This window comes from Xiphophorus hellerii, chromosome 12 (genome assembly GCF_003331165.1).
Source record: "Xiphophorus hellerii strain 12219 chromosome 12, Xiphophorus_hellerii-4.1, whole genome shotgun sequence".
Classification (NCBI taxonomy): Eukaryota; Metazoa; Chordata; class Actinopteri; order Cyprinodontiformes; family Poeciliidae; genus Xiphophorus; species Xiphophorus hellerii.
The window spans coordinates 18698371-18711675 of NC_045683.1; positions in this window are offsets into that span (position 1 = coordinate 18698371).

Genomic DNA, 13305 nt, shown 5'->3' on the forward strand with positions numbered 1-13305 from the left:
CTGGTAACCATTCTGGCTCTGCGCAGGGTGTGCAGGCTGCGAGCCAGTCAGCTCCTACAAGCACACACAAACACACACAGCACTACACACCACCATACCACAGCCCTCTGTACTTTTGGAGAGCTGAGCACGGAGGTGTGGCCTCTGGCACCTCCCATTGCCGTAGCCAGAACGAGCGCCATGACAACCATGTGGGCCTGCCGGCGACTCCCTGTCTTCATCGGCCACGGTTGCCATGGCAACTCCCCACGGGGGCTCCCGCAGATCAGCGGGATGGGCGTCCAGTTGACTAACCCTCTCCCAGCTGGGGAACGGCTGAGAGAGAGAGCAGGAGAGCGCAGTGAAGGGGAAGGGAGGGGAGGATGTGTGTGCCTCTGTGTGATATGTGTGCGTGACTGTGGGAGTGTGGGTGTGTGTGTGTGTGTGTGTGTGTCTGTGGGATGGCACAGTAGAGCCTGGAGAGAGAGAGTGATAAAGAGATAGACAGCTAAAGAAGGAGAGAGACCTCAGACGGAGGCACGCTGGAGACGGGTAGTCTGCCCTGCTGAAGTGGCCTATCTCTGCCTACATGCAGCCTTAGCAGCAGCCTACAGCAGAATAAATTCAAAAGCTCTTCTTAAAAGATGTTCAAAATCTTCAACTAAACTCTCTTGATGGCTACTGCCTGATCAAGCAGCTCTTATCCAACCCATGCTTGTTTAAATAACTATGTACAAACTTAAAATGTCATTATACCCTATGTGCTTCCTCTAATGTGCCCATCAGAGATTATTGTATCAAAAGCACAGTGTTTATTCCTTTCCACAGTTTTGTCAGTGACAAGTACCACAAGTTTGGATATGTTGTAAATGGGCCACAGATGGCTGCTGTTGGAAGGAGAAACTGAATATCTTAGTCCATTGGCTGGAAAGACTGAGGGGCTTTTTCTACCCTCTAATTGCTCCAAGCTGTGTCCCCTCAAAGGTCCCAACCAAAAAGTATTTAAGAATATTCATTAAAGATCTGATTCTCTACAGGGGCTAATCTTGTTTGCTCATTAACCTTGGTGTTGCTTTTCATGCCTAAAACCACAAAAACTGAGGTTAGGGTTCGGTTACGTTCATCAAAATGAAGTCTTTATTTTGGAAAAAAGAGAAAGATAAACTTCCCATCGTAAACATTTTGTGAACTATTATGAGTGCAGAAACATTTGCTTTCTTGTTTTTTTTCTCATATAAAATGTTTACAATATTTAAATGTATAAAAAGAGATACAAGGCAATTTTGTCAGTGTTACAGAAGGCAAGATGCCAAAAACATTCAACTATTTAAAAGAATCTACAGCTTTTTTAATTATTTTCTCTATTATTCGTGCAATAATACCTCTAACCTAAAACTATCTCTACATAAAGTGTGTGGCTATACTGCGCACTTGTAGTGGTAACCTTTGGAATTACATTTCTTTTATGGTTTAAAAAAAAACAAAAAAACATTGACAGGAGTTGTTTGATTACAGAAATGTAAAAAACAAACAAACAAAAACCAGTTCAGAATTATTTATGAAACTCAGAGAAGCAGCCGCCCCTGCACAGGTGGACGTTGCATATCTTGCAGCCAAACACACTTTCATGTCGCAGCCCCTTGTTTGTGCAGTTCCTGCATCGCCGAGAGCGCTCCGACATGCGCTCCAGCCGATGTCCATACTCTATGGGTGAGTCTGCGTGCCTCTTGCGTGCTGCCCGCTCCATGCCCCTCGCACCCTGGTAGTCTCCAATCAGCTGCTGTGCTAGCCGTACGCGGAAGTGGCGCTGGGTGAACTGCTTCCCGTTGAAGCCCGCTGGCGGTGTGCCCCCACGGCTCTCCCTAAGTATTACATAGGCGTTGACGATGCACAGGTTCACATAAAACCACAAGAAATAGCGCCACCACTTCTTGCATGGCCTTCCGACCTGGTAGCATTCCCTCAGCTGGTCACACAGGTCCACCCCCCTCATGTTCTCCTGGTACAGCAGCAGTGGCAGAGGTCGGGGTACACCGAAGGAGAAACTAGAACCATCCAGGCTGTCGCTCTCCCCGTCTCCATCTGTGTCAAGCTGCTGACGGCCCGGACTGATTCCCACAATCCCAGGTGTGGAGTTGGTGGAGAGGCAGCTAACCATCTTGATATCCCGGGTCACCGTAGCAACCAGGTTGCCACGCTGGCACTGGTAGAATTCTCCTTGACACAGCTTCCCCACGTTACGAGGGCGGAGGACTTCTGGGTAACCTTTTCGCCCGGCCTGAGAGGGCCCACAGGCGTACAGTCCATCCCTCAGCAGTCTCTGGAGGAGGGGCACAGAGGTGAAGAAGCTGTCCATGAACACATGGTGGTACTGACCCTCCAGACCTCGCACTAGAGAGGTCACCACCCTGTAACCCAAAGAGGCCGCTGCCTCATCATCGCTGGGTTTACCTACATAGATTTTCGTCCTGTGGCAGTAGCCTGAGCGGGAGTCACACAGCATCCATACTGTCAGCCCCTTCTTCAGGGGCTTGGAGGACATGTACTGGGTGGGAGAGAAGCGCCTCTTTGTGGCAATGGCACACTTATCTATGGTCAAGCAGCGGTTGGGTGAGTACGCATCCCACATTGTGTTCTCCACCACATCCAGGAGAGGCCTGATTTTAAAAAGGCCATCATATCCACGCTCCCCACGCACAGGCTCAGAGTCCCGGTCACAAAGCTGGAGATACTGGGTGAGTTTCTCAAAGCGTCTGGCTGTCATAGTTTTTTTAAAACCTGCGTTCCCAATAAAAATATCACTGGCCCAGTACATGCCAGTGTCTGGAAGCTGATTGATACCCATCAGAATATTCAGACCCACATAAGCTTTCATCTCTCTAACATCAGTGGGGTGCCAGTGGGGGTCTGATTTCCCACTCCTTCTCTGCCGATAGAGGGCGTAATTGTTTGTTTGTTCTACCATGTGTTCAAAAAGAGAATCTGGGAAGAGTATCCGGAAATAGTCACGGGTGTCAGCTTCGTCCCCGAGCGAGTGCTGAGGGCCACTGGCGGCGGAGAACGGTTCGATCGCGATCACCTGGTCCGGTTCGCCCCAGAAGTCTGGAGACGTGCAGTCCTCCTCCAGGTCCTCCTCAAAGCCGAAAAAGCTCCTGCGCTCCTCCTCCTCCTCCAGATCGGAGAAATCAATATCCGAATCGTTAGAGTTGGTGTCGGAGCAGTTAGTGGAGGTGGAATAATAGCAGTCCTCCGCGTAGTCCTCATCGTCGTGCTTGATCCCGTTGCTGCCGGTGACCAGAATAATGTTGCAGCCTCCTCCCGCGATCAGGCTGGCCGCGTCCGCAGTCTCCGCCGCGGCTGCCGTGCTCGTCACTCCATTCTCTCCCTCGCCGTCCTCCGCCGCCTCCCGCGTCTCCTCGTCTTCCTCCTCGTCCGAGTCCGGCTTTCTGTTGGGAATTTCAAACCACTTCACATCGGCCGAAAGATTAAGCGGGGCGTCTTGGCTGTCGCACTCCGTGCTACTTTCTGTGTCCGCGCTAGTTTCCAAAATAGTAAAAAGCTCTCTCCCTTTTCTTGCCGTCGCCATGTCGGGGTATTAAAGTGCCCCTGCATGAGTCTTTTTATGTATGTGGGGTTTTTTCAGCGTGAAAAAATGGAATAATCTCACGAACCGCTCACCCGAAATGAACTGATGCGCTCTTAACAGCAGCCTGTTCTTAAAAAACTTGCAATTTGCGGACCTATGCGGCGCCTATAAGCTCGGTTCTCATTGTTTCCGCTCCTGGGTTTTTCTGGGCTTTGTAGCGCAGTGTGGCCGCAGACGTCAGAAGCTGCATGCATGTCCTGCTTTGTAGGGCGTTTTGCGACTGCAGCTGGTGGGGTTGCTAGTTCGTTAGGCTGGCAGATGGCCGCTCGCTGTTCTAATGCCCGCTGGCATTCACCGCCATCAATAAGCCGTATACCCATTTATGCAGAAAGCATTGTTAATAATACAAATGATCAAAAAAACAAATACATTATGTGTAGTTGCATCTCAAGTGACAAAAACTTTACAAGCAAGCAGATGTGACAAACAGACACAGATCTTAATCCCTCTCCAACATTTGTTGCATCAAAGTTCATTAAATCTCTTTTTTTTGGCATTCTTTGCAACAAAACGTATAAAAAATGCACATGTGATGAAAGTGCAGCAGGTGCCGTTTCCCCACACCAAGCACACCTCCCCTTACTCATCCGTTTACTTAAAGGACTTCTCCCTGAACTCGGGCAGAGGAGCACTATGTTCATTCATAAACATGCTTCCTCCCTCTGACAGGTTTCCACATGAATCTGAAGCCCTATAGGCTATTGTAGAATTAGGAACCTCCCTCTAATTTATGAATGTGGGAAGAATAGTGTTTAACTTCAGAACTGAGGATTACCCCTGCAGTGTGTGTCTGCTGACCAATAGATATCCTGGTTATTTATGAGCAACACTCTGGTTACATTTTCTGGGGGAGAAACAGAACTTGAGAGATTCAAATGTTTCACAGTTACTGTTTTCTTCTGCACCGGGCATGAGTGAGTTTGAGCTTTTTACTGTGTGATGACTTTGAGGAAAAAACATTCAACAAAAATGTTTGACATGTACTAGTTACTTTTACGCCTAACAGAAAAGCAGTGATGATTCCGACTGTTGCAATATTAATATAGCATATTAATCATTGCAGTTCTTATATTAGTTATTTATTGTTATTTTATTGTAACACAAAAAGTAACAACTGAAACACCTTCTTTACTTTGCCAGATTATATTTGTTTCTTACTTTGCTAAATTTAGAGCAACACTAATGTAGCAAGCCAACGTTCAGGGCTGAATCTACGAAGATGTAGAGCCCTGGGCTACAGTCAGTTTGGTGCCCCATATATATACAGTATATATTTCAAAATGGTGTACAGTGTTTGCCACCTTCCTGATTTCCTATTATTTTGGATGCTTATCACACTTAAAGGGGATATATAATGTAAAATCCACTTTTTTTTAGCCCTTAAATGCATTTTTTGTGTACATTGAGAATGTCAATTTATTCTCTCCCGGTGCCATGTAGATGTATTTTTATTCTTTTTAGGTTATATCTTTCTGTCTGTTCATTTTTCTCTACTGCCTATGATGGTATTTTTGTCTATTTGCTGTGGAACTGCTAAAATAGGTCATGACTTGCAGCTAATCAGTTTGGTGAATCTGCCATTTTTTTTCTCACAACAATTTTGTAGTCCAAGTTCAGTTATGCCAAAGTCTCATGTGGACATGTCAAAATGTTTGCTTCTAATGTGTATTAACACACACATTTTCTTACATCTTCCCCGGCATCAGAGCCTCTTTGAAGTGTCTGGTTAATTTTTTATTTTCTTTTTTTCACTTAAGGACAAGTTCTTCAGCAACCTCTGCCAATATCAAATGGTATTTTATGAAAGTTAAACTATGCTAGTTACTCTTATGCCTAACATAAAAGCAGTGATGATTCAGATTGTTGCAATATTAATATAGCATATTAATCATTGCAGTTGCAGCTGTAGGCAGTTGGCATGGATAGAGAGGGTGTAATAACACCACTGTGATTCGTTCATTTGAGGGCGTGGTTCTGCAAGTTCATTGTCTTTATTTTCCTGCTCTGGGTCAGACTCTGGCTCCACCATGTAAGTTTTGGATGGATAAGTCTTCCGTTATTGACGTCTTTTATGAACGTAGGAGTAAAACTGTTTCTCTGCTGGTAGATAATTGTGTCGTTGCTATCAAACTACAAAAATGGCTGAGCGAGGTGGAGAGGAACGCTGTGCGTGAAATGTCCCATTCACATTTAAAAAGCAAAACCAGTTGTTCTGAAACTCGCCTCAGAATAGGTGTAAAAGGGGTCTGTAGAGATACAATAATGAGGAATTCAAACCAAACCATTTCAGTTCTACTTTATATAGGCCACAAGTGACTAAATTTCATGTGCAAAAATAAGGATTTAGAAGCATAATATGTCCACTTGAAATGTTTCAAAACGTCAAACTAATTTTGATATTAGTCAAAGACAACACAAGTAAACACAAAATGAAGCTTGTTATATGAAGGTGTTTATTATCAAGGGAGGAAAAGAAAAACAAATAAAACCTAAAAAGTGATTGCCCCATAACCTAATAATTGGTTGGACCACCCTTAGCAGCATCAAATGCAATCAAGTGTTCGCTGTGAGGAGCCTTTTCCAGCCTTGGAGGAATCTTGGCTCACTCATCTTTGTAGAAATGTTTTAATTCAGCCATATTGGAGGGTTTTCTAGCATAAGGTCATGCCACAGCATCTCAATAGGATTCAGGTGAGACTTAGACTAGGCCATTCCAAAGTCTTCATTTTGCTTTTATTCAGGCATTCAGAAGTGAAATTACTGGTGTGTTTTGGATCATTGTTCTGCTGCAGAAACCAAGTTTGTTTCAGCTCGAGGACACATGATGTTCATTTTCTGAAATGCGGTATTACTTTTATGCCAGATGTAAAAAGTTTAATGTTTTGTCCCGTCAGACCACAAACTGTTTTCCTAAAAGTCGTGGGGATCATCAAGAAGTGTTCTGGAAAAATTGAGACGAGCCTTAAAGTTCTTTTAACTCAGCAGCAGTTTTTGTCTTGAAGCTCTGCTATGGAGACCATTTTTGACTACTCTCTATTAGTAGAGACTGGATCATTGACCTCAAGTGAGGCCTTCAGTTCCTTGGATGTTGTTGTGGGGTCTTTAGTGACCTCATAGATGAGTCATCACTGTACTCTGGGGGTTATTTTGGCCAGCCCGCCACTATTGTTCCATATTTTTGTCATTTGTGGGTAGTAGTTCTCACTATGGTTCACTGGAGCCCCAAAGCTTTAGGATTGGCTTTGTAGTCCTTTCCAGACTGAGAGATCTCAATTACTTTCTTTCTCATTTCTTTCTGAGTTTTTTATTTATTTTTTTTGCATTTCAGCATGATGATTAGGTTTTGAGGATGATTTGATATACTTCACTTCTTCTTGTTGGATTTACAGGCGGTTGGCAACAAACTTTTGGTAGCATTACTGCCACTTACTGGTATGGAGTGTGGTGTTCGTGATGGTCTATCTATTTATATATATATTTATAAATTCTACCAATAAATAAATAAATAAATCCTACCTATACATATAAATATATATATATATATATACACACACACACACACCCACGCACACACACCCCTACACACATAAATATCTATACTTATACATAACTTTGTATTCTACCCATCTATATCATACACACATTCACAACCACACCTATAATCAAATTCTATGAAATAATTTAGTTTTCTTTAAAAATCGAATAACTATGTTTACTATGTAAACTATGTTTACTCCCCAAATTCTTCCTCAAAATATCTAACAAATTAACCTTTTCCTTTATACATTCAAACTCTCTCCTCATATATCTTCTCTCTCTTTCATATCTAGGACATTCTAATACAACATGTTCTATTGTTTCATATTTTCCACAGTAATCACATTTGCCAGTAGTACGCTTTTGAATTTTAAAAAGTGTATAATGAAGTCCTGTATGTTCAAATCCTGTAACCTTGTTATCATTCTTTCCTCCTTTCTATTTCGTCTTCCATTTCTTCTTTCTCCTACTATCTTCTGAATGTTATAAAACCATCTTCCTGTTTTTTCTTCATCCCACCTTTTTTACCATTTTTCCATCAGTTTTTCTTTAACAAAACTCTTTCCCTCAGATTTATTTGTTTTAACTGTTAAACTAATAGGATTTTGAATTGCCCACTTTGCCATTTTATCTGCCCTCTTGTTTCCTTCTACTCCAATATGTGCTGGAACCCACACAAATACAACTATCAAACCCATATTTTGTATTCTGAATAATGTATGAAATATTTCTAATAAAATGTTCATCCTACTATCTGATTAATTATATTTTAAACTTAATAATGCAGAGCTTGAATCTGAACAAATTATTGTTTTTAATGGTTTTATGTCTTCTACCCATTGTAAAGCTAATAATATTGCCAACATTTCTCCTGTGTATAGTGATAATCCGTCTGTAATTTGATTTCCTATTTTTATATTGAATTCTAGTACTACAAAAGCTGTTCCTATTTTTCCAGTTATTTTTGATGCATCTGTATAAATTTGAATATTTTGATAATAATTGTTTAAATATAATTGTACTGAATAATTATTTATGGTGTCAGATTTATCTTGTTTCTTCTGGTGTACTTCACTTTGTCAGGCAGGTCGTACTTAAGAGATGTCTTGATTGAGAACAGGTGTGGCAAGTGCTCAGGCTTGGCTGTGACTCCAGACATGAACTCAGGTTCAGGTGTAATAAACCACAGTTAAATTATGTTTGAACAGCTGGCAATCACCTTTTTCACAAAGGGCCATGTAGGTCTGACATTTTTTTCTCCCATGGTAACAAATATCTTTATTTGAAACCTTTGACAAAATTTTAAATGAGTTTGATGTTCGAAACACATAAGTGTGACAAACATGCAAAAAAAAAAAAAACAACAACTGAAAATCAGGAGGTGGGGTGGTTTGGTTTAAAGCACTTGCTTCATATAAAGATTAAGAATAAAATATATATTTTTTAAAACTAAACAGTACATACGCATAATTTTATTCACAGACATTTTTTTTCTGATACTTTTTGTAACATCCATTTTAGATTCATTTTGATTCTAATCCAACTGACTTTGGGATATATCATTTTATTTGGAGTAACTACATTTAGTTAGAGCAGGAATATTGGTAGATTATAGGAACTAGCACATCCTCTAGGAACACACACACAGGAAAAACATGACCCAAAATGCAGATTTAACAATATAGCAAGGGTCATAGGTGGACCAAGAAGCAACTCCAATAAGCAGCCCGCTCCCCGCTCTGAATCTAAAATTTGACTGGTATGTTGATAACCTTAGCTTTACAGACTGTGAACGTGTCTCCTTTGCTCTGAGTAGTTTTGAAAGTATGTTTTTGAACTGATAACTGTATGAGACTGGCTGCAGGAAGCAGGAGAAGCTAGTGGAGGCTAACGGCTGTTCTTGCTGTCCACTCAGGACGGACAGGCTGCCTGCTGCCAAGCTGCAGAGCGTTGTCACCATAAAATTCCCCAACAATATAAGAAATAAAAGAGTCACAAAGTGGATAGGTTGACAACATCACTTATTTCGTGCTGATCACAGTCCCATTCACTCTCTCCTCATAACACTTTAGCTCCGCCCATTTTGTTGGAATTTTTCAATGTTTGCCAGAGGTGGGGTTTAGCTTTCAGATGGAGATTAGTTACACTTTAATAAACCAGTGATCAACTTAAATAATGTCACATTAAATGTGTGAAGCATAATGTTTAAATATGGATTATATAAAGGAGATTTAGTTGTGCTTCAAGGTAACTGGAGGGACCCAAATCAAATTGTCCTTAAAAGTCTTGAATAAGCTCTGAAAAGATTTTATAAATGTAACATAGTGCTTCAGATTTGAAGATGTTCTGAAGCCTCCTCTGCTTTGGAGGACCTCAGTTAAACCATGTTTCTTTGAATGGGGGGGGATGGGCTGCAGGAAGGGCCCTTCCCAAATTCTTTTAGCTGCGGCCACAGCCTACATGGCTGGCTGAGCACTGGGCTGCTGCCTCTGGGCCCTTCAGCCGAGGCACGATTTATGCGTCCTTCCTCACTGGCTTATTGCTCAGATTCTCGTTGTCTCAGCGGTATCATATAGCCTCTGTGAGCTGCAGGCCTCGCTGCTGTTTCTGTCTGCTCAAAGAGCTGTGAGGCTGCGGCAGGCGGTGCACGCTGGGAACCAGTACGCTGAAAAACTGTGGAAAATGAGGCAGACTGAGGACCTTCGTTATATGCAGCCCAAAAATAGAAGTAAGAGAGGGGGAAAAGAGGCTCACTCCAGCGTTTCCAGGACCCTGGAGCAGAGTGCTGCAGCAGACCCCTCAGAGACTCTGGCGGTGGGGTGGAGAGACGTCAACCAATGGGGGCTGAGACGTTCAGGGTGTATGTGTGTGTGTGTGAGTCTGTGCGGCAAACTCAGCTCTTCCACAGCTCAAATCTCTTTCTTGTGGATGAGTCCAGAGATGGTCTCTCTCTCTTTCTCTTTCTTTTTCTCGCTCTTTTTCTGTGTGTGTGTGTGTGTGTGCACGCACATCTGCCAGCATGTGAGCAAATGGTGCAACCACTGCAGCCCCAGCTGAAGACAGACCGACGCTTGTTTCTGCCATTCCCTGACATGGTGTCTCCTCTCCCTTCTGTGTGTGTGTGTACGTGTGGGTGTGTGTGTGTGTGTGTGTAGGGGTGTGTGTGTGTGTCAGTGAGGGCCTTATTATTAATGATGTCTCTTTTGTATTGCCAAGAGCAACCTTATTTCCAGGTGATGTAATTGGAATTAAGAAAGGAAATCATAAACAGAATGTTGTTGTCTTTTTTTTTTTTTAGTAAGTGGTTAATCGGCTCTTTATGAGATTATCTTTAATATAAATTAGCAAACCTACTTGTACACAGTTATCTAAGTCAACAGATTTACCATCGCATCAACCTGATATGAAGTTGTGTATCATGCTAATCACAAACATTTCCATCATTCTGATCTTCCACTCAACTCTGACTTTGTGATGAGAAGATTTATGACACTTTGTTGAGCGTTTTGAGAACTTCAGAACCATCCCAAACTTTTGTAATGTGAAGTACAAAGCTGACCTTGAAGAACACTAGGCTGATCTCCCCCTTTCTTTATAGATTAAAGTGATATACTGCTCTCTTGTGGTCAGAAGAGAAAAGAGCTTTTTATGACAGAGTTTGATCATTGACAAAAATGTGGTTTTTTTTTAATCTTTTCAACGAAAAAGCTGATTGTTAGAGTACCTAACTAATGACAGGAAAACTTAAGATCAAACTTAATGCTAACATACGTGTTCCATTTTGGAGAGCATCAGGTAAAGTGGAAATTAAAATAAATGTGTTGAATGAGTCCAAATTTTGGAGTACAGTCCATAAATATGTTTAAATGCAGTGGGTTTATAAAGATTACAAAAGTACATCTTGACAATAAATTCTAGATTTTTGGAGAGCTAGTATATCTTCTCTTTAACCTGTGCCACATTTGGAACAAAATTCATGTGTGAGTTGAGTGAGCTGTTTGTGACCAATATACCAAATCCATCCTATCCAAAGCAAAATAAATAAACAACTTATTCTGCGAACGACCTTGTTTGGTTTCATTTACTGGATTGGATAATTGAAGTTTGTAAGAAAAAGCTAATGGCAATTAGAAGTTTGTTAATTTAACAAAAAAGAGCATCAATAGTGCATGGAATAACCTTATAGAGCTACAGCAGCTGACAGTATAATTTTCTTCTTTCTCTTAAGTGACAATTTAAAGGCATGGCTTGTAGAAATGATATTATATCAATTGGGAAGAGATACTAAAAGATTCGCTGTATTATAATTATATAGTTACACAGGAAATATGGTCACCAATAACTGTAGAAAATATGGACCAACATTTGCAACAACAGGGCATTTTCCTTAAATATGGAAAAAAAATAGGACTGGACTGAAACGGCAGGGAGGTTCCCAACAGAGGATTAACTGTTTTGTTTTTCCTCAAACATGATCAACATCAGTCAACATCCGTTATAAAGCTTCCCCTTTTAGCTTTTACTTCTTAGTACTTAGCATGAGCATCTGCTTTGAGTTTCTTTTGACTGAATCAAATCCCACAGAACCAAACCAAGATGAATGAATAACAAGATTAATTATTTACTGCAATAATTATTAGTTCCCTTGTCATTTTCCCAAAGCCAATTATTTACAAGTTTAAATGTAATTATTTTTTATTTGATTTGTCTTCAAATTTGCTTGCTTCTTCAGATTGTGAGAAAGATGAGTCAGTGACAAGCAACTGATTATGGAACTGATTATATGTTTCCATTAATATACTTTAACATAGTTTATCACTGACACAAGAAAGTAGAAACATACTTCCAAACACACATACTTGTGTGTTTTGTACTTCCAAGTACAAAACACACACACCACCAGTGAGCGAGCTCCTAACATTTTATCTACCAACACATAAAATGTCAATGAATTTAGCAGATCGCTGAGATCTCTACTAAAACTCGTTGAAGCTCATCCATAGATTATTGTCTTTATCTATTTTAAACAGTTATGAGTGAATGAGGGGGAGAGACAGACAGAGAAAGATGTCCCTGAGCCAGCAAAGGAAATACTCAAGATTTTCTGAGAAAAGTGTTGATGATGCAGGTATGTCATTCCGTCCACCAGATGGAGTAAGAACACAAACTAAAGAAAAGTTGAAATAATAATAATTATTTCATTCAGCTACACTTTGTGCTTTTCCAGTGTATATAGTTGCCTTCTTCTTAAGTTGTGAGTAAAATTAAAATCTCTCTCTCACTGTTTTAAAGTCTGACTTGGCTTCTGATTGTCTGACAAGCTTGTCCGGATCAACGGTTGTGGTTATTGTGACTTTGAGCCTATTTTTTCTAAGACATTCATTAGTTGTGCTTCTGCTTCCACTCCTTGGTGTAATTTTTATAATAATTATTTCCCCCTTTTCACAATAACCTGTTTTACTTGAACATTGCATTCCTGCTCACTTTAAATGCTTTACCATATATTTTTCTTACTGGACAATGTAAGGTTTAGCTAACATAAATTATATAAGTGTCCTCAATCATTGTGTTCAATACTCTAATTGCTAGATACTCTACATTTTTTAGATGTTTTTCTGTACCTAATGATTATTAATGATTATGACTATTTTGATAATGTTGGGATTTGAAAACACTTTGAACTCCTTTAATTATTATTTTATTAGAGTGTATAAATTATGCAACAAACTTCATTTAATTTTTTAAACCTTGAAGTGTGCAGTCTAGTTTGAATTTAATTTGTTTTAAACTTAACCGGCAGGCTCAACTATAAACATACATACACTAATATTTGGACAAATGTCCTTTAGAAAGCTGCAGAAAAATCACATAGTTTTTGTCGCTGTTAAGAACCTTCTGGCTTAATTCAGGCTGCATAATTGACAAGTCAGTTTGTTGAGTTTATTTAAAGTGATTGCTTTTCTTGCCATGAGTTATAAACACACTCCACAATTAGACCTTGTCACAATTTGTTGAAGTCGTGGCTTTTCCAGAAACCTATTGTTGACCTTTTTATTCCAAACCTGGTTCATTGTGTGTTTGGATCTTTTCACTATTGGATCCAGCCAATTATTTACAAGTTCCAACCTTCTGACCCAAGCTGT